Source organism: Gracilinanus agilis, chromosome 1 (assembly GCF_016433145.1).
Source record: "Gracilinanus agilis isolate LMUSP501 chromosome 1, AgileGrace, whole genome shotgun sequence".
Lineage (NCBI taxonomy): Eukaryota > Metazoa > Chordata > Mammalia > Didelphimorphia > Didelphidae > Gracilinanus > Gracilinanus agilis.
In genome coordinates, this window is record NC_058130.1 from 567,885,771 (window position 1) to 567,908,670 (window position 22,900).

General features: G+C 37.8%; 1 pseudogene; it reads right to left on the minus strand.

The window, feature by feature from the left end:
• Nucleotides 1-19,268: 19,268 nt before the first annotated feature.
• LOC123254254 lies at nt 19,269-19,912 on the minus strand (annotated as a pseudogene).
• Between the last annotated feature and the right edge of the window lie 2,988 nt (nt 19,913-22,900).

The window sequence follows — 22,900 nt, forward strand, 5'->3', positions numbered from 1 at the left end:
AAGTACTGAAAATAGACCTTAATCTATTTTTAGTATATGAGTTATTCAATAGAATATAATGTAAACTTAAAGGTTTTTCTCCAGTAAGACATTGCCCATGCGCATGTCAAAATCATACGTGATTTCTCCAAAGATGTAATAAGTTTTGAAATCTTGTAAAACAGCTCCATGATATTCCATAAAGCAAAAATTAAAACAGAAGGTTTCAGCAGAAGTCTTTGCCACCAATATGGACTATGTCCAGCTCTAAGTTAAAAGGGAAAAAGAGAGGAATTTCAATAGCTTCTTCTAATGGGTTATATTATATAACCTGCATCAACTTCTAGAATACTGCAGTGGCTCCAAAACTAAATACATAATTTTTAAAAGATTGGCCTAACACTCAAAAAATGTAGTTAAAGGTTGACTATGTTACATAGTTGGACAGAGAGCCCAAAGAACTTATAAACAAATATGTTCATTTTTGAAAGATTCAGAATATGTGCAGTGAATTGGTTTTAAAATTGTTTAGGAGGAGAGCATGCTGGAATGATTCCTTTGGGGAGGTTGTCATGTTAATAATACTATCAAGCTCATCCCTAAAGATACTCCTTTTAACATTTGTAAATATTCAATAATTTTATTTAGTAGAAAGTCATGAAATGTCATAGATCATGAAGAAATTGTTGATTGCTCAAAGGCCAATGTAAAAGTCCACGATAATTGTGAAACAGATGCTAATTATGACGAACAAAGAGTTGCTCAGGAGAAGTGATATATAGGATGCTATCAGACACCTTTGAAATTGGAATATGGTGGCATAAAATGATGAAGTTAGAGACTAAGAGAACAAAAGGACTAAAAAATGACCTTGTCTAATCCCTTCATTTTTTATTTTAGGAAACTGAGGCTCAGGGATATTAAGTGACAACCAATTTAGTGAGTGGCATATGTAGGATTTAAACCCAAGACCTTTGCTTCCTGATTTAGTACTCTTTCCACTACAAAATAAGAAAGAACAGTAAGGTCAGAGGAGAAAAGTCAAAAGCAATATAGTCTGGTCCCATTAGTATCTAGTCAATGTCAAGGGATGTGGAAGGATTCCTCCTACATGATAAGTGAATGTCCTGTAGGAATTTGTGAGAGGCTGTGGGCTAGAAAGATATTCAACAAAAAGAATTGGCTAGGTTATTAGCTTTACCAATTGTGGAAATATCCATCTGAATGAGAATATAGATCTAATGAGTAGTCAGATATGTATAAGTCATGACAACATTATTAATTTATTACTAATTTTTCATCCTGCTAATTAACTATGCACATCTCAAATGTTCAAACAATAGTTCCAGTCTCCTGTCCTCAAGAAACTTACAATTTAGTTTTATATACCATTTACATAATACAAGCATAATCTTCCACACATTTATCAAAAGGATTTGTTTTTTCATTGCACTAAACACACTGCAATACAGCAATTTGTTTTGTTTCTCAATTGCTTCTTTTTTATTAGAAATCAAGAAACACTAGCCATTTTTAGTCAGTCAGAAAGGGAAAATAAAAATTAAAAGAGAAAAAACCCTTTACCTTTGAACTATAGGTTGATGAACTTTCTCTTTAGGCTGAAAGATTCACAAGATTCTCTCTCTGTCTTTCCCTCCTCCCCTCCTTTTTTCTCTTTCTCATTCTTTTCTCTCTATACTTCCCCTTCAATCACATATTATGCATCTCAGCTACAAATGCTTTAAGGAACAATAAAGGATAGGAAATGAAAACACTACTAGAATTCAATAGCAGTAAGAGCACCTGGAAGTACTGATCTAATCAGAAACTGCTTTTGTTTATTTCATACCATGTGTTTCTGGATGTCACAAAGACAGCAACATAAAGTAAATTGAAAAGTCTATTAAAGAAACACAGCACCTGAGGGAGAAAACATACCTTATAAAAGTAGTAAGAAAGGGCCATTCAAGTCCATCATACTGACCCTTTTTAGATTATCACAGTTGCACTTGATTTGAGAGCTACCTTGAGGATGAAGAAAAGCACATTCACTTTGCACTAGTGACTCTGGGAATTTGGAGGGGCAAACATGGCCAATATAACCTAACAGTATTATCAAATAGAAGCATAAACATAAAATGAGATAAGAGCCAAAAGGGTGCCCTGAGGAGTAATCTTCAAAATAATTGGGATTTAGCCACAACAACCAAGAAGCATATATTCTGTTGACATGAATATAATTTGAACCAGTTCAAAACATACCAGATTTTTAAAGAGATAAAACACCTTGATGGTATCCAAAAGTCAGGTAAAAATGTGACCACAATCAGGGAAACAGGTCCCATTTCAAACTTCAAATAAAGGTCACTACCAACTCAGCACATTATGAAATGAATCAGGGAACCCAGAGAAGAGTGAGGGGAAGGACTGACAGGATGATAAAAGATGTGGATAGGCTGTCTAAGTGCTGTTTTCCATCTTATTTTTGATTGCTCCTCATCTGGTCCTTGGGGCATGATATTTGATCACTAGCTCTATGGAGGAGTTTAGCTGAGAGATTTAAAGCAGAATCTTGACAAGAAAGGTTCTTTGTGAGAAAGAGGGCATATTGCTTCTTTCCATTTGAGCAAAAGACCATTATAACATAAGAAAAGATCATTGTTTCATGTGCATTTCACTATGGATATTATTGACAAGTAACTTTTGCAAAGCACTTCTCTTTAGAAGAGTTTACATCCCACCAATTCCTAGGACCTGAAATGGGTTTTTACCCCCATTTAAAAGATTTATAATGAAGATATATACAAGTTAAGATGTAATAATGTTCTGATTCTGGAATATATTTGGAAATGAAATCTTGGTTCCTTGACTCCTGACTCAGAGAACTAGCAGAGTTCTCAGTCTTGGAAAGATGTTTCTCAGAACAAATTAAAGAAAATAACTTAAATATGTCACACCATCTAAAGAATACCAAAACAATGAGTCAAAAGACAGGTTTCAACTCTTGGTTTTAAAACTCAGTAGTTGTGAATTTTTGGTTAAGATGTTTCAGCTCTACACTTCAGTTTCCTAATCTATAAAATGAAAGAATTGGATTAGATAACTTCTTGGTCCTTTCCACTAACAGATTGCCAATTTTCAGAAGGATATATAAAAGGAATCTATTAGCTCATAAGCATTTTGACATCTGCCTTAATCTTACTTTGGGCAGAGTTATTTTATCTAAGAAAGCAATAGTCCAAATTTGCCCATTAATTGGTAGAAAACCTGTCCTTTTTTGCACATCAGTTTAGAAAATATACTATCAGTCAAGCATTATTTTTGTAAAGTGTGACTTGTAGCATTTTAGGAGTATATTCTTAGCTATTTTTTGTGCAAAGAAATCTGGATTATCCTATCCAAGGCAAAAATAAGATGAAGGGAGATTTCTCAAAGATATCAATCTTTATCTCTTACACTAGATCTGCTCCTAGTACAGATGCAGAGGCTGAAGGGCAGGTGAAGGCTGTCATGTTAGGCAATATCTAGACCTTTCAGGTAAAATAAGTATAGGCAAGTGAAAACCATCTAACTGAATGAGAAGCACAAGTTATAATAGCAAGGTTTCCATACAGAGATAATATGACAATTACAGATATGCCCATTGTTACCTTTCCCTCATGTTATTCCAATACTCTCTAGACTTCTTTATTTACTTCAATATATACAAGATGACATCATTGGTGACTCACTTTTGACTCAACATAAATTATTTTTAAATGAGACAGAGTTGCAACAATCATTGTCATTACTCTCTCTCCCACAGTTTTTTTTTCTTTTTTTAAGTCCAGTGGCAAAACAAAAGTCAAAAAACTTGGTAATTGTTCAGGATTCAACAGATGACCTTGGCTTCTTCGATGTCTCAACCAAGCTCTAAATACTCCACAGCATCTCTTTCTGCCATCTACATGGCTATTGACACAAATTGTTCTCACCCATCCTCTCTTCCAAACATCTTTACATGCTTGGGATAGACACCCTGCTAACTCACTGATGAATTTGAGACCTGTAAATTATCCTCAACCTGGTTTAGGATACCTACCAAGCCAATTTACCAGGTTGTGGTAGTTGTATATGCTACAGCTTCTTAAAGCCACAAGTGAGTGTTGGGAGGCATTTGGCTACCAAAGGAGGAAAGCAGTCCTGAAAAGAACCTGACAAGCCATCACACAAGATATATGTCTTCCCTGAACCACCGTACACCACAAAGTTGACCCTTAAGCAATGTTTGTTGATTGACCACATAGTTATTAAGGTACTTGAATAGATATAGGCTTTCATTTTTGGGAGAACTTCTTTCACCAGAACATCTCAATCCATCTGTACTTTCTCTGTGTGTACAATTTATGTCCACATATTTCTAGTAATCTTCCATAGATACCTGCCAATCTCTCTCACTGATGTCCATTATTTGGTCCTTTAATATTTCAATTGTTTTGATTAACATACATTCTCTCTAATTTCTACTATATGGACACCCTGCCCACTTGTTCTGTCTTTGATATTTTAATTTCTTTGATCAAATGAAAAAAATAAAGTATTGTGCAAACTATAATATATATGTAATTTCTGTAATACATTTATAGAATATATAATATGTAATATATTATATTAGCATAATATACATCTCATATATGCAATTATATAAAATAGAAAATTAGAATACATATTTTAACAAAAGCTACATATATGTATAATGTATACACACTACATGTATGTGTTTGTGTTTGGTAGTGTTATACACAAAGGTGGAGTCATGGAAGGATAGATAGGAAGGTGCTTCTATAAGCTGGGCTTGATAAACTGGCCCAAGATCCTCAGGTGGTAAATGGATCTAGGCTGAGCAGGGATAGTGATGCCTGCCTAGAAGCCACCAAGGTGTACTGGTAACCACCAGGGCTTATGGATGATCAACTCAGCTAAGAACCTGACGCCACAAACAGTCCCCAAGCCAAAGTTATTGAGGGAGAAGCTGTATGTATTGTTCAACAGCCCCACTGGTTCCTTGGCTTGGCATTAGGTTAGATGATAAAGGTTGATAATGGGCTAGTTGTTGGTATTGATTGGACAGCATTAAATGACTTCGATCTTGGTAAATCCCTTTCCCCTTTGGCTGTAGCTATTCATTTGCTCTTGGAATGAATGCCAGCTTTCACTTGAATCAAGTTTGAATGGAGTTTAATGCTTTGACTCAAAGGGGGTAGGAATCAGGATAAGGAAAGAGGTGTTGGATATGGCTATGCTATATCTAATGAGAGTTAAAGTAATCTAATCAATGAGCAACAAGTTGGTAATTGGCTGGAGATTCTTCTCCTCTCACAGACCCTGGTCAGACCTGGTCATGGTCTAGACCAAAGGAAAGGGAAGGATAGTGATTTTTATAGGAATATATAAATATGAGTTAATCAATGAGAAATCAGCAAATGTTTTGGGCAACTGCCACTCACAGATCAAACTCACAAAGAAGGATAGGGCATCAGAGGCAGAGGAAATCTGATAACCCTTCACTAAGAAATGGCAGTTGGGTTTACTGGTCTCTGTCAACTACCAGGGAATAACACAAAGATTAACAACTAGTACACTATGGGTTCTTTGAGGTAAGAGGAAACAAACAGGAAGGAAAATAAAACAGTTTAATTGTATTATAAGGGTCAGGAGAGTGGGAGAGGTATATCTGTAACTAGGAATATCTAACTGTCAAGAACTGGAGTTCTAAGGGGAAGTTTCTCTGTCAACCTAACTTCAGTCAGTCTGATAGCCTTGGCTAAGGACTAGAGTGAGAGAGTTGGATATTGGGGTTTCTCACAAATGGTCCAGGTCACTTCCTTGATGGCTTCAGGATACCAGGAACCAACTCCTTGAACAGCCAATAATCCAAGAGATACCAGGTAGGGAAAAATGCCTGCAGCTGTCCACCAGAAAACAGACACTATCCACTACCCAGGGATGTCTTGAGAAATGTCTTCACGCTTTTCCAATCTCCAAAGATCCCAAGATTATGTAATCACTGCTGGCTGGACTTCTGCTCCAAATCCCTCTCCAACCAGCAATGTCAGTTTTTTTCTCTCTCCTCTCTCTTCCCCTGCATTCCATTCAGAATGTCCATGGCTGACAGCCAAGGTTTTGCCGTTAGCCTGCCTCCTAAATCTGCTTTCCTACTTTTAAAGTCTATTTCTCTATATTTGTGATAATCTTCTTGACAGCTGTGTTGTTGTTATCTCTCAGCTCTGTTTAGTAATAAGTGAATGAACTTCTTGTGGCAATATGGTATGGGTGCTGGATCTGCAGGTCTATAGGCCTACCCACCCTTCACTACCCTCTACCCTCCAGAAATTCCCTTCTCAAGACTGAGACCCCAAGCAACTGAGCCCCTGGGCTTTTATAGAAGTGGTCTCACTGTCTTTTGCCCTTGAATCATGCCATCTGGGTAAATTCCAATTTCTATAACCAACGATCTGTCACTCAAGCTGTTCTCCATCTTTTTCCAGAAGTTACGTACTACAGTAGCAGTCTGCTGAAATCTACCACATATACTGCAATTGTACTTTATATCATTTGTAATGTTGGTTTCTGAAATTGTTATTCTATAATTAGATTGTTGTTCTATAATTCCTTTTCTTATAGAATCACCAGATATACAGTAGAGTAAAAGAAATAAAATTTAGCCCCAGTGTAGAATTTAAAGTCATTGAAAGCATAATATAGTGTTCCCAAAGAAATTATGCCTGAAAACTCATCTTATTCCTAAGCCTACCTTATGGCCCATCTTCCCTGATCCAAGTTAATTATCTTGGCCTACACTTCCCACTTATTTCCTATATAAATTTGAATAATTTAACACCTTTCTGTACTTCAACTTGTCCATCAGTAATATTAGGGTGGTGTCATGGTACAGAAAGAAAACAAAACAAAACAATTCTTGATTGTTGTCAAATGAACCGTGTTCAAATTCCAACTCAGTTGTAATAGATAGTAGGAAGTGACCTTACTTGACAGCAGATTATATAAGGGAAAAGCATGGGGATTTTAGCATATTAAAAGCTCAAAATGAACTGATAGTGTAATATTGTTGTCTAAAAGACTTTCCAACTCTAGATCTATGGTGCTAAAATTTTAGAAATGTTTTTGTTTCACGATTCAGCAAGCATTGAATATTAGAGTTAGAAGGCAACTTTTAAGATCTTTGGGGAGGAATAGAGATGCTTTTCTGCTGGATTTGGTAGATCATTTTAAAATTCCACTTCTCACAATTATTAATTTTGTAGCTATTGACAAGTCATTTAACTCCTCTGATCCTAAGTTTATTCACTATTTTTTTTAATTTCCTCTCTTAAACTTCTCATTCTATTCATCTCTCCTCATATCTAGGAGAAATCTCTAACTTCTCCCTCCTCTTCTCATTTTTACTCTATGATCTTCTTAAGAGTAATGGATTATCTTCTTAGAATTTATTTGTGTACCTAGCACTTAGTACAATGCCAAGCACATGCTAAGGCAGCAGCTAGGTGGATCAGTGGATAGAATTCTGGGTCTGGAGTCAGGAAGACCTGAGTCCAAATTTGGATATCAGACATTTACTGTTTGACCTTCCACAAGTTACTTGACCTCTGTTTGTCCTAATCCACTTGAGAAGGAAATGGCAAACGAATCCAGTATCTTTGGCAAGGAAACCACGAGTAGTATAATACTATATATGTCCACATGGATTGTTTTAATCTGGCTCAGAAGAGGCATTAATAGATGTTTCTAGGTTCTTGTCTATTCTTTTCCAAAGGAAGTTGCCATTCTTGGCCTTGAGGAATAGAGAAAGGAAAATAAGGTTAGACGTTCCTGTCTTTTATGAGTATACTGGAATAGACTATAACTTATCTTCTCATACAAATATTGATAGAGGCAAATGGTTTGCTAAAAAATAGAATATGCTTCACTTGTCATAAACCCTTCGGTTAAGAAGGAAAGTTACTTCAGGCTCACGTATACCAGTTTGGTTTCTTCCTACCTAATATTAATTACAAAAGAAGATCATTAAGACTAGTTAATAGAAAGGAATTCCATTTATCTCAGAAAATAAACAGAAATCAGAAAAAAGATATAAAGGTTATGATATATCAAAAATACAACCAGTGAATGGCTTTTCCTGATGGGAGTAAGGTATCGTAGTTAAACTCAAAAAGAGAGATTTTGATCCTATCCAAGAAGAAATTCCCTGAATTTTACAGGGAGACAGAATGTAAATTGAAGACATTATGAAGGAGAAGCTTTCTTTTCATGTCTATGTCTCCAAAAATGTCTCTCTTCCTCTCTTTTTGTCTTTTTTCTTTCCAAACTCTCTCTCTGTCTCTCTGTCTCTCTGTCTCTCTCTGTCTCTCTCTGTCTCTCTCTGTCTCTCTCTGTCTCTCTGTCTCTCTGTCTGCCTGTCTGTATGTCTCTCTCTCTCTCTCTCTCTCTCTCTCTCTCTCTCTCTCTCTCTCTCTCTCTCTCTGTGTGTTTCTCTATCTCTCTGTATCTCTCTGTGTGTCTCTCTCTGTCTCTAGCTTCCCCCCTACTCTGCCTTCTATCAGTATTCTCTTCACCTATAGAATACAAAATGCAAAGGTTCAGTTGTAAACACGAGTTACATAAATACTTAATAAATTCTCTGTCTATCTATTCATGAAAATGAGACTAGTAATACACAAAATTCTTATCTTACAGGGTTATCATGAGTTTAAATGGGGTAACAATATGTAAAGTATTCGGCAAATATTAAAGTGCTATAAAATGGCAATTATTAATAATTATCACTATCAACATCAAATTCATTGACTTGACATTTAAAGACTGTAACAATCTGAGTCTAATTTCCTTTTCCAACTCTATTTCACATTATTACCCTCTACACACTCTATGTTCCAGGAAAATTAACCTGTTAAGATCAATGAATGATTGATTTAGAACCAAATGGATTTTGGGGGCATTTAGTTCAAGTTCATTCACTTTACATTTGAGGAAATTGAGTCCCAAAGAAATTGAATATTTTGCCCAAAGGTCAAAATTAGCAAAGGAAAAATACAGAATTTCAACCCAGCAGGTCTTACTTCAATTTCAATATTCATTAAAATACCATCATACTAACAATCCATTTCACCATTCATGTGCCTAGAATATACTCTCCTCATCTCTAATTTTCAGAATATTTTTGATTCATTTCAAGTACCACCTCACTTATAAACCTTTCCTCACTTCCCAAGGGTATTGAATATTGTCCTTCAAAAAACCTTCTATGATCATGTTATCTTCTCAATAATATAACATTCCTGAGCACAAAAAAGCATTTAAGTTTTTTTTCCTCTGTATAATGTAATAATGTTTTGTTGTATTGAATTGTAGTCATTAATTCTTACTTATCTTTTCACACAGCTCCTCATTGGAAAATGTGGCCTTTGGTATTTGAAGAGGAGGTAGGATGGAGTCGATTTTATTTAGTGCTCACTCTGTTTCAGGCACTTTTCTAAACACTTTACAAAAACTCATTTGATCCTCAGAATCACCCTGTGAGATAGGTGCTATTAAAATTTCTACTGAGAAGCAAGTGAAGAAACTGAGTCAAATAAAGATTAAGTGATTTTCCTATGTCACACAGTTAATATATATCTGAGTTTGGATTTGATTTCAGATTATCCTGACTCTAGGCTCAGTGCTCTCTCCTCAATACCACCTTGCTATCTCTTTGATTAGTTGCTGATGTAATCAGTAAAGCAATGAACATTTGTTTTCCACAGTAATGGTATCTATAAACTTACTCTCTAGTGTTGATTCTCTGATATTTAGCATAGAATTCTCTCCAGGTAAAGTCACAGGGACCATTACTCATGAATGTTTGCTTATCTTAATAGAATTCCATAGTGAGGATTAGAAAGATCCACTTATCTTGATGATCATCAGATTGATGATATGTGCCATTAGACTTTTAAAAGCATGATTGAAGTTCTGATCATGTCTCAGAAAATGGATTATATACACTGTCAAAATTTTAATGATAAGATTCTCCAGTAAACTATGACCTCTAACTTACCTTACATGCACTTGTATGAACTCTGTTTTTATATAGAAATCTTCATATGAGAAGCTATTCCACTTTTTAAGCATACTGATGAAACAAGGCTGAAAAGAGACCTTGACTAATTTGGTTCTCTGCAGTAGGCCTCAAGAAAACATAAAGATACAATGGAAAGAGGCCATCGTAAAGGTTTCAAGTACTAAATACTGAATTCAGAAACCTCATATTTTATGTTATACTAGAACTTGAAGACTTTCATTCATTATTTGTCTTCATTTGAACCCTATTATAGTTACCCATCATATGAAATTTGGCAAAAATTTACTGCCTCTAATGCTTAAATATTAAGATTAAGAGAGTATGAGGAGTTCTAGAAGGACTAGTACCTTTGGTATGAGGACTTGCTAAGTCCTTTTCATGACTACTTTCCTCTTTTCTTGTCTACCTGCCACCCACTTCTCACCTATGACTTGAAGAAGTTGTAGCATGCAGAAAGGCCAGTAAAATCATATCAGTAGGCATCAGGTCAAGAGTAGCCTACAGGCTTTAATTCACTGGTGAGTTAAGAGGTGCCTACCACAGCCATACCACAGACTTCCTCCAGAGAAAGAACCAAATGAGAATAATTTGTTCCAAAAGCCACAAAGATGGTTGCAGGGGTTCTTTGGAGGCTTAGGTCTTGATTAGTTATTGAAGAAGCCAAAGTCATTTACTGCTTCCCAAGCCATGGCCAGTAATCCTGGTTGTTTTTTTTTGCCACTGGATTTGAATACTGTGAGAGTGACTGAGGACGATGACTTTGTATGACTAGCTCACATAAATCAACCTTATGGGAGAATCAAAAGATATCACAGAGATGTCATTTTGGTTCTCTGCCAGCAGGAAAGACAATAATCAACTAAAACATCAACATTCAAAACCTTTGAGGGCATTCATGGCAAAACTATTTTGGCAGAGCCACGATCCAATATACTTAAATAAAAGTAAAGTATACAGCACTTTGTGTTTATAAAACACTTTATATACATTATTATTTCTTTACAGCAAGCTTGTGAGGTAGGTAGCATCCCCATTTTACAGATGAGGAAATGGAAACTGAGAGACATGAAATGACTTGTTCAGGTTCACACAATGAGTGAAGCGCCAGAGCTTGGCTTTCAGTTCATGTCTTCTAACTCCTAGTCTCTGCTATCCAAGGCATGAAAGAGCACAGGGGCAGGAGACTACTTATTCAGAAATGTTATGGACATTTTCCAAGAGGGGGAATTCTGAGAAAACAGGAATGAGGCCAAAGTTCAGAAGTAAATTGATCTTTGTGCTCTGCCTCACCACTACTTGGGTCCCACTTCAATAGTAGATTCCAGGAAGAAAGTCTAAATGTCTTCTGGAGAAAATGTGTTCTATAGTTAGGATAGTTCAACCTTACAGAGGGCACATGAGGCACTTGGCAATGTTTCTGTAGATCTGATTGGCACAGCAATAGCAGAAGATGATGTGGCCACAAGGAAGAAGCCAGATGTTCTTTGAGTGGGACAAACAGATGGAACACTCTTCTAGCTGGGAAGCAGAAGCAGAGGTGTTTGGGGAAACAGTCTCATCAGCATCAGTGTTCTACAAGCCAATACTGAAATGCTTCATGCTGCTTGAAGCAGGAGAGTGGTCAACAGGAATAGCTGAAGTTCACCAAATTGGCCCAGGAGATAGACCCTTTGTCTGTGGATATGCATGACAGGAGGAGCTCCTCATTTTTAAAGAGACAAAGTTGCGAGTGTTTCTTTGAGATCCATGTTTTGCGAGGCTCACTGTACTTGATCACCATACCTCTGAACATGCTGGCATCCTCAAGAATGCCCCTAACAGTTCAGAGGTGGGTTTATCTATATTTAGTGGTTCTTTTTCTTTATTATGGCCACCAGCAGACTGTTGAACCATCTCCTGATTCTGATTACTGCTGGCACCTCCATCTTTCTTCTGGCAAATACTCTGTCTCTTCAAATTATAAAACTGTCTTTCTGCTTCTTATTCCTGAAAGTTATGAACAACTTGATTCAGCCTACCACTAAGCCTCTGATTAGAATGGCCACAGGGTCTGTCCCTGTGATCATTTTTCTACTATCTGTGTTCTTGTGATCACTGCCAAAGTGTTGCCTTTTCTTCCCCTCCAGGGATGGTATTCCCATTCCTGCTTCACCTTGATTATAGGATGGTGAAGGCTGTTGGGGTTTCTCTTACCTTGGAGAAGATAGGCTGCTTCTCTAAAAGAACTTGCTGGCCCTTTTTGTTGCTGATCCACTGGAGTTGCAGCTTCCCCAGGCTCATCTTGTTTGCTGCTGCTACCTCCACTCCTGCTCAAATTTCATGTCTGTTCTCATCCCAATAGACTTTTTAATAAATATCAGGATTCTGTTTGTGGATGAACAGGGCCAAATGAGTCCCTTCTGCTGCTTCTTTTGCAAAGCTATTATCTCTAATTGGTCAACAAGTTCAATAGAAATTGAGGCACATCATACTAGATGAATTGCATAATTATAATGAATATAAGTAATTTTTCTGCCTCAACCATGCCCCAAATCCTTATGTTATAGAGGATGATGAGGCTTAGAAATGGACAGAGGTCATGAATGGAGGAATATATAGAGAAACCAAGCCAGGAGATTGACATTTTCAGGATTACAATACGATCTCTCTCTCTCTCTCTCTCTCTCTCTCTCTCTCTCTCTCTCTCTCTCTCTCTCTTTCTCTCTCTCTCTCTCTCTCTCTCTCTCTCTCTCTCTCTCTCTCTCTCTCTCTTTTTCTGCAGCCCGTAGAATTTGTGTATTATGTAACAGCAGAAAATAGAACCTAAACAACGATCGTAAAAGGGGAAAATGGGTTGTATGGTTTTTGTTTATTTCACAATGCTATACCTACATTTTCCAGATCTGATTTATTTGACTTTTCATCATTTTATTCTTGGTTTTATACAGTTATATTTTACAAAACAATAATGCACTTTAGACACAGCCCAACCCTGTCATCAGAGGACCTATGTAACACAAGCATGAAGCAGTATGTGAAACGTAAACCATTCCCCACAAATTTAGTGAGCATCAGCTTCAAGTCCCTGTTTCTACCTATGCCTTGAAAATGAAGAGGGCTCGTCTAGTTATTGAAAATTTCCTTGGAAAAAAGGCACTGTGAGTACATATTGTATGGATATTTATAAACTCAAAACTAGAACAAAATTAGGCATTTTTTCCTTCTGCAGTTTTTTGTGTGTGTTTTGTTTTAATATACACTTTTGTAAGTTGTATACCTTCACTTGCAAAAACTACAAATACACTGAAGCATTTTAGACAAAATATCTTCTTACAAATGCAATACTTAAAATATATTGTAAAGGCTCTATCTCAATAAAGATTCTTAGATGATCCATGTCTGTCTGCAGATACAAAATTGAGCCTTTAATGAAGCTTTATTCTTAATATTTCTTTTTTGAGCTATATATCAATATATATTATATGTGTGTGTGTGTGTGTGTGTGTGTGTGTGTGTGTGTGTGTGTGTGTACTGCTCTGCCATACATTCCTTCATCTTTGGTTAAAAAAAATTAAAGCTCTTTCTTTAATAACATACTGAATTCTCTTCTTTTAAAAAGGCACATTTACATACAAAAGAAACATCTGTTGCCACAAAACATATACATTCCTCATTTTTCAGAACAAGTCAAGTCAGATTCCAAAGCTTCTGTGCACTCCTCTGTAGGATGATGGGTAAAATGATCTTTCTTTTCATTTTTCACTCATAGTTTCCCTAACACGTAGGAGATTGAGCTTTTTTTTTTTTTAATGTTATGTCACTGGGTGAGTGTTGTGTGGAGATGGGGCTCATTTGAAAAGTTGAAGCAGGGGGAGGAGGAACATCCAAGCATATATCTAGACAGATTGCTGGAAGCTGGAGAGACTATCCTAGGGTTTAGGGACATGACTGCTGAGGACAATATTCAGCATGCCAGGAGGCAATTTGTGAAAGGGAGTCAAAATTATATCCAAACATATCTTAGACTGAATTGCCCACAATGGGAGACCATGCCCATTGAGGAATTGAGAAAGGCAGTGGCTTATGTCCATGACTCAAAGGATAGTGAGTCTAAACCATCTAGAACCTCTGAAAAAGATCAAGAGATTGCTGAGCTAAAAAAGCAATTGAGGGAAGCTCAGAAGGCCAGGGAGGTAGAAGAAATTAAAAATATGGCTCTGATGTCCATCAATCAGAGGAGCCAAAGCAGGCCTAGACAATCTAGTGGCAGTGCTAACAACAAAATTAAGAGATGTTTCCTATGTTCAAAAATTGGACACGTGGAATGGGATTGTAGATATAAATCCCAGATTAACTTTGGAAACAGGAATAATAACAATAACAGCAGGAGGAATGCATACTATAATTCCAGATACAATAGTAACACCAATAATAATAACAACAGGGACAACAATAGTAGATACAGTGATAAGTTGAAGGCCAGATGTTGTTACCATGACTGTGCCAAGTTTAGTAGGTCATTAAGCTTGTCAAAAATGGAAGAATACCTGTCCCAAGGTGCTAGACCTCGTACCTTATGAACCGAGGAAGCAGCCTTAGAGAAAGCAGTTGTTGCAAGAAAAGAGAAAGGCAGTGATAATGATGTAGAAAAGGAATGTGAGAAGAACAAAATGGGTGCAGAAGATATTATGAATTATGGGTTGGAGGAGGTAACACAAAGTTACAGAGATATGACTGAGGAAGAGTTGCAAATGGAGGAGGATATAATAGAAATTAAGGAGAGAATTTATGGGAAAGGAAACAGTGATATGGGGTACACTGACAGAAAACCAGGCACATCTGCACAAGTTCTTGATAAAAGCTTGAAGAAGGTAGCATTTCTTGATTCTCACTATGGGGGGACAGAACCATTTTGTAGTAAGACTGTGGATCATTTACATGTACGGCAAGGCCAAACAGCAAGGGCAATGATTATAGACAAGTGTTCTAATGGGGATCTCTTGGAAATGGACAGTGTCAACAAGGGAGATGTACTCCTGCAGACCATTGAGAAGGAAAGTGCTGAATTCTCAGACACAGGCACAACCTCTTCTCTATCACCAACTAGGGAAGCTGGAAGGGAAAGTGAAAAGTCTAGTAGCTACAAGACTAGAGGAATTTTAAAGCTAGATCCTGGAGCTGGAGAATTTGTACCAAGCCTACTTCAAGGTCAAGTACATGAAGATGTAGCACACTTTCAAGCCTGTGATACTGATACTCCAAAGAGAGCTGCCTTTGGAGTAGATTCTGAGTTAATGCATTTAAAGGAATTCAGTTCCATAAGTGTCAGTAGCCAAGAGAGGAACAAAATGACATCAGTAGGGACAAAGGAATAATCTACAACACTGACTTTGTTTCTTATGCAAAATACATCTAGAGTTCAGTTTCCTGTTACTGACATGGAATCTAGGGAGCAAATACAAGAAGAAAGCATAGACTCACAGGAGTGGGATGTAGTCATGAACCAAAAACACATTCCCAATTCTGTAGAATTTCCTTTAATGCAGAGAAATACCTCTCCTGAATCTAACTTTGCTAAAGTCAAGCAAAGCATGTTCAGTGAAGAGAAGGACACTCTACCTTACTCATGGTCTGGAAAAACTGAGATTCACTTTGACACTGATAGGCCCATGAACAGTCCAGGGATGCCAATTCAGGCATTGGCAGTCCAACAAGCCATTTTTGAAGGAGACTTACCATCATTATACTCACAGAATCCTGAGCCAGCACAGACAGAAGTCCTAGAACAAGATCAATGGGATTTGGGGGACATTGAAATAGAAACACCTTTGGTACCTGTTGATCAGACAGCTAAAGACAGGGAACCTTTTGGTTATGGTGACAATGGGAGATCAAATCTATCCTGCTCTTATTGATACTGGAGCAACGTGGTCTGTGTTGACATCAGCACCAGAAAATTGTGCACTAATGGGGTCTGTGAGAGTAAAAGGAGCCATTGGGCAAATGGAGTTGGTACCCAAGCTAAGATCTAAGATGGTGAAAATAGGCCCAATGACTTTAGATCATTCCTTTTTGTTGATACCTGGTTGTCCATCCAATTTCCTGGGGAGGGATGTTCTTTGTAAATTAGGTGTCACTATCCAGTGTGATAGGTCAGGACAGATATTCCTACACTTACCCAAACAGTCACTCAAACACCATCCCTTGTTATTCCTAGGGCAAGTGGAGGGTGATGAGGAGGAACAACACATGGGGAGTATCTTTGAAATACCATAAGATATCCCAGAGGCAGTTTGGGCTAAGCATTCAACCCATGTGGGAATTTTAAAATCTGCCACCCCAGTTAAGATCGAGGTGAAAGAGGGTACTCCACCTAGAATCCCTCAGTATAAGTTGAGAATAGGGACCCCTGGTTCCACTTCACGCATGTGAAGCCTGTTAAAAAACATCATGAAAAACCTCCTGACTTAGAGCAAAATGAAATGAAACCTGCCAGATCCACAGCAAACAGATGGTTATGATGAAAATGAATGAACTGCTTGAAATTCTAAAAAGGAAAAAACAAGAAGAAAAAAACTGCAAAATTTTTTGTGCAACACAAAACAACACAAAGTTAACACAATTATATCACACCAACTAATGTTCCTGATTAAGAAGGTGACAAGTCAACCATCAGACAAAATGATAGACGGCAGACAAGTATGCATGTAGTACAGAGGAAGAAACGAAGAACACAGAAGCTAGAAGCTGTAGAAATTCACAGCAGAGGTGGTACCAAGGAATGGACAATCACAAGAGTGTTGTAACCTTTATTAACTACTGTGCAGGAAGAGGACTGGAAGGAAGAAATACATGGAGCAGGAATATCATGTATAAACACACATTGCACATGGGACATCACATAGTAGTTGCATGCCACACCACATATGGCTACACAAGGGGAATTATGATTCTCCAGTGGGCCAGGAGATCCTTGCAGTAAGGATAAGTATGTGCATACATCAGTACTCTTTAGTTCATTGGACACAGCACAAACTGATTGTTCACCTTTTTGATATAGACCTCATGTAGATAAATGAGTCTCTTCTGTATATATGTATTATATGTACATATGCATTATATATAAGGGAAGGATATCCTAGGATCTCTAACATATCAAAAGATCCATTGTTTGTTTTTTGATTTGGTAGACATTAAGGGAACTTCCATCTGTAAATAGGCATTGTGGATAGCCTGTATTATAATTACTAACCCATAGAATAGAATTACTAACATCATAGGGAAAGATAGCTTTAGGGATCTTTGAAATACAGAGTTAGTCAGGGAGAGTCACTATAGTCTATAAGAATAAGTAATGTATATAGTGTACATATATTAATGACTAACAATGAGATTAATATACTAAAAATTTAGAATTTAGAATTATTAATACCACTAATAGCTTAAGTAAGGTACTAACATGGAAACTTAGTTCTATGACATTTTTTTTATAACCCTTACCTTCCATCTTGGAATCAATACTGTGTATTGGCCCAAGGCAGAAGAGCGGTAAGGGTAGGCAATGGGGGTCAAGTGACTTGCCTAGGGTCACATAGCTGGGAAGTGTCTGAGGCCAGATTTGAACCTAGGACCTCCCATCTCTAGGCCTGGTTCTCAATCCACTGAGCTACCCAGCTGCCCCCCTAGTTCTATGATTTTTTACATATAGAGTTTTACCATATTTCTTTTGTTATGAGTTAGGAGCAAGTTTTAGAAGATCTGTAGGTTGTTACATTTGTGTTTCAAAGATGTTTGCATTGCATGCTTTAGGGATAGTGCTTGCAACTTATAATTGTTGCAGTTTTGGAATTTTGTTTGTGATAATTTGTTACATTTGTTATGATGCTTGTATTTTATTCCAAAACCTGTTTTTTTCCCTTGTTTATACTTTCCTTTTTCCCTCCTTAGTTAGGGGTAGAAAGCATAGAAAGTAATAGAATAGCAAGACTGTTAAGGGGTTTGGAATAGGACATTTAGGAACTGATTTAGGTTTAGTGTAGACAGGATAATCTATGCTACAATATCTTAAGCCTGCAGAATTTCCAGTGGAAATTCCTACTAGAAGAGGGGGAAATTACTGCTGTGTGGAGATGGAAAGCATGGAATCCCTGCAAAGATGCAAGGATAGCCTCACTCAGAATTCCAGGGGACCCCCCTGGAGAACTTTGGGTGAGGGGGCAGTTGAGAGGAATTGGCAGTTACTTTGTGGAGGCTGAAGTGAGCAGAAACCCTGCTTACTACTCCACACTTGGGGGTTCACTTGAGAGGCCATAGTGGCATAACCAGTGTGGTTACTACATAAGGATTAGCCTGTTTAGTAGGGTTAGTTTATATCAACTTCAATATAACAAATATTTAGTGATCAGAGAGTAAAGATATTCATTAATAGCAAGAGAGCCAGTTTTAGTTAAGTGCCTTCATCCCCTCCTGTGAGGAGGGGGGAAGGGCAGCTTCAATCTAACAGTTCAGGGTCACCTTTCATTATCTAAAACCCTCATTAACCTCTCTAGTTTTCCTTGTTATTTCCTAATATAACCTTTACCTTCAAATCTGTGCCTGGTAATTATTTGGGGGAATACTCACAACTCAGTCTGGACATCTAGTTTGAATCCTGTCTGCTGCCAGTTTTAAGAAGATCATCTCTGTCCTCAACAGTTATATAGCTAGTTATATAGTTATATAGCTTCCATTTACTCATCTATCAGACCTGTGAGGAATATAAATTAAAGAAAGGGAACATGTTTGGGGTTTCAGCCATAACAGAAACTTACCAGAAGAATCTCATTTCTGTCTTCATTACCAACTGAAACCAGCAACTGTTTAGGAGGGAGGGGTTTGAGATCCAGGAGTGTTTTACCCCCTCCTTCCTCATTGAAGCCTGTCAATCTGTGGCTCTTAACTTGAAGCTCTATTTGGCCCAGATACATTTATCTGCTTCTCTAAATTATCTGTTATTATCATCATAACAGTGAGTGGAAGGATTTACAGGTTTCTTCCTCCTTTGTCTTCTGCTCCCCTTCCCCCCTCACAAACACATACACACACACACACACACACACACACGCACGCACGCACAACTCCAACCCTCTTTATGATATGCAGAAAAGGTTGAGAAGAGGCACTACTGCATCATGGGATGGACTTTTATAAAGTGTTATAGTATCCTTTGGATAACTTCAGAGAAGATGCCCCTTTGCGATGCTCTCTGCAAGCCTGGGGGAGAGACATGGTACTGAACCTTAATGTTGGTGATCGCACCATGTTTCTGCCCCAGGTGAAGCAGCAGCTGGCTTTTGTGGCGGAAATGAAGGTTACACTTCTCACAATGTTTGGGTTTTTCACTTGTGTGGATGCTTTTATGGGTCTGCAGGTGCCACAGATCTCACAACAGTAGGACTTCTCATCAGTGTGGATAAGCACATGGGCACGCAGGTGGGGCACCCGCGTGAATCTTGCATGGCTTCTCTCCAGAGGGAATGCGGGTGTGCGTCTTTAGGTTGGCCTGCTGGTTGAACTGGGCACCACAAATACAGCACCGATCAGGTTTTTCCCCCATGAGGACGGTCTTGTGGCTGGCAAGGTTGCCCTTGTTGCAAAAAGAGGCCTGGCAGCTGTCACATTTGCAAGGCTTGTCACTGTTCATGTGCGGGGTGTGTGGGTGTGTCTCTTAAGGGATGCCTCCTCCTAGAAGCAGCAGTCACACTCATTACAGAAGAAAACTCCATTTTCTGAAGTGTCTGTATCTTCAGGAAACCCAGGGAAGTTCCCATCAAGCAGCCGCCCCACAGCAGCAGACATGGAACACAAATGTCCTAGACCTAGAGGATAAGGGAGAGGAGGGAGGAAAAAGGGAGGGAGGTGGCTTCGTACTGCTGGGGATGAAATCAGAAGAGAAGAGGAGGAGGAGGAGAAAGCCAGCTTAGTGTACTGTTGGGGATGAAAGCAGAGGAGAGGAGGAGGAGGAGAACAGGAGAGGGGGGAGGAGAAGAGAAGATCTGATTTATTTGAAAGAAAACAACATAACTTAAAAAAAATGATACAATAATGAAAAAGTATTCCATGTAATTGCTAAAAACAATCTTTTAGGAGGTGGTGTGTTATACCACAGAACTTTGTTTGCAACATAGAGTATCCTATCAAGAATAAGACAAATCTTGTATATACATGCATTAAATCCTTAAGGATTTTCTCAAAATGTCAGTATATGAAAGGTTATATGGTAAGTGTTGACAAGATGATTTTTTTTGTAACCCCATCTTTTTGTGCAAAAATCTTGACTTTTAAGCCATGATATAAAAGACCAACCTGTAACAGTGATATAAAAGTTCTCTCTCTCCTTTTATTTAAGGCATCTAAACTAGTCCAATTAATACCAGAAGCTATCTTATTGCTTGCACAACTTATTTGTTCTATTTCCCTGAATTTGCTCATATTATATTATCATTTTTTACTAGCCATACTTTTGTTGTTGCTTGTGTTGTTTAGTTATCACAGTCATATCTGACTCTTTCTGATACCATTTGGGATTTTCTTAGTAAAGATACTAGAATCGTTCACCATTTCCTTCTCCAGCTCATTTTACAGAAAAGGAAATTAAAGCAAACAATGTTAAGTGATTTGCCCAGGGTCAAATAGTGTAATATCATTTCTGCTGGAGACTGGAAGACAGGGTCTCATTCTGGAGAAGGAATTGAAAATAACAGTTTAGATGTTTATCTTTTCCTCTTGCAGCCTGGCCAAGCCAGGCTGTAACCTGAACCAGGTCAGTGATGGGCAAACTTTTTATAAGAGGGGGCCAAAGGAAAGGAAATGCTCATCTGTCAGTCTGTTTCTAAGGCAACTCTTTCGAACTTTCATTGTATTGTATCCTTCTCATTGTATTTGTAAGATTAGGAATAATGTCACTCTTCCAGATAGAACATTTCAGGCACCCCTCACCCCCAATCTGGCCTGCAGGCCATAGTTTGCCCATCACTGAACCAGGCTGTTGGTGTTAGATGGTGCTTCTTTTTAGATGATAAATGATTAGGGAATATAATATTGCTTCACTCAGGATTGGAATTAAGGTAATTGGTCAGTAATGGTTGCTGATAACCTGAATTGATTTGGCCTACCCAACCACAAACTCCCACTGAAATTCCTTCTCCAGAATGAGACCCTGTCTTCCAGTTCCCAGCTCCTTAAATACCCTATCCAGTAACTGCTTTTTCATTCTTGGCTCATGCCATCCTTCAGTTCATTCCAAATTCCAAACTGCTATATGTCAATCATTCTGCCCTCCATTTTGCATGGCAGAAATGATATTACAATAGCTATGGAGTGTCTGATGCTGGATTTGAACTAAGGAAGATTAGTCTTCTTGACCAGGCCCAGCTGTACCACCTAGATGGCCCAGTCATACTTTAGCCTAGACTAAAATAAGTAATGAATCAGTATTTATTTATTTGTTATTTTAAAAAAAATTTTAAACCCTAATATCATATATATATATATATATATATATATATATATATATATATATATATATATATCCTTCTATATTTGTTACAGGGCTAGGCAATGGGGGTTAAGTGACTTGCCCAGGGTCACACAGCTAGGAAGTGTCTGAGGTTCAATCAATATTTATTAAGCACTACTATGTGCAAGAGTGACACAGTGAGAGAGAGAGAGAGAGAGAGAGAGAGAGAGAGAGAGAGAGAGAGAGAGAGAGAGAGAGAGAGAGACTTATGGGGTGATGGGATAAGACAACACTCAAAAGATTGTTGAAAAGCAGGAGTATAACATAGGGGATAATGAAGATAATAGGCTCAGGGAAATGTTGGAGAAGTTAGTCAGAGATATTCTAAAGATAGCTTCTGGTATTAGACCCCAACCCAATAAACTTTGCCACCACTCTGAGAAGCTGTCTGCATAGTTCTTAGTCGGTACAGGCCCTCCTTATAAGCCCAATACCCATACTTCTCACCCCAGGTCGACAACCCATGAAGCTATTTTCAGAGTCCAACTCTGTCTCTTATATCCTTGCACTTAGGAATCTATCACCCAGTTCTTGCAAACTCTTTTCCTATAACAGCTCAGATGCTTCCCAGGATCAAAACAATCCAGCTCTATCCTGCCTCCCTTCACAAAAAATTCTACAATTTATAGGGTGATGTAGGTAAAGGGATAAAGTAAGCCTTTTTGTAGAGGGGCAATGGTTAGTTATGATTTACAAGATGGATACAATGGATTTAGATTACCTCAGTTATTCTAAATAGAGTTTTCTATAGAATAATAAGTCACAGGTAAACATATAACCATATAGTCCAGATTCTCAGAGAAATATTTGGCTTCAGTGAGTTTATATAGAACAGCCAGACATTTACCAAGTATATCAGGGAGGAGTTTGGGAGCCTCATGTGAGGAATGATTCTGGCCAGTCTATGGCTTTGATTTTACTGGGACCTACTCTCACTACTGGAGGCTATACAAGGAAGAACAAAAGACATCTCTAATATATATATATATATATATATATATATATATATTAGTATAAGACAGCCAGGTATGAAAATGAAGTGGCTCATTCTCAAGTTTTCAGCAGTACAATGACCCACTGTAGCTTAGGGCAAGATACGCTATAGTTGAATTCAAATGATTAGAGAGAGTCTGGAACTAGACTTGTTAACACAAAGCACAAGGACTTTTAATTAGCTCATCCCAAAAAGCCCATAAGAACTGATATGAAATGAATCATGGTTGGTGGAAACCAAATTCTGCCTAGTATTCCCAGGCTGAGATAAATTA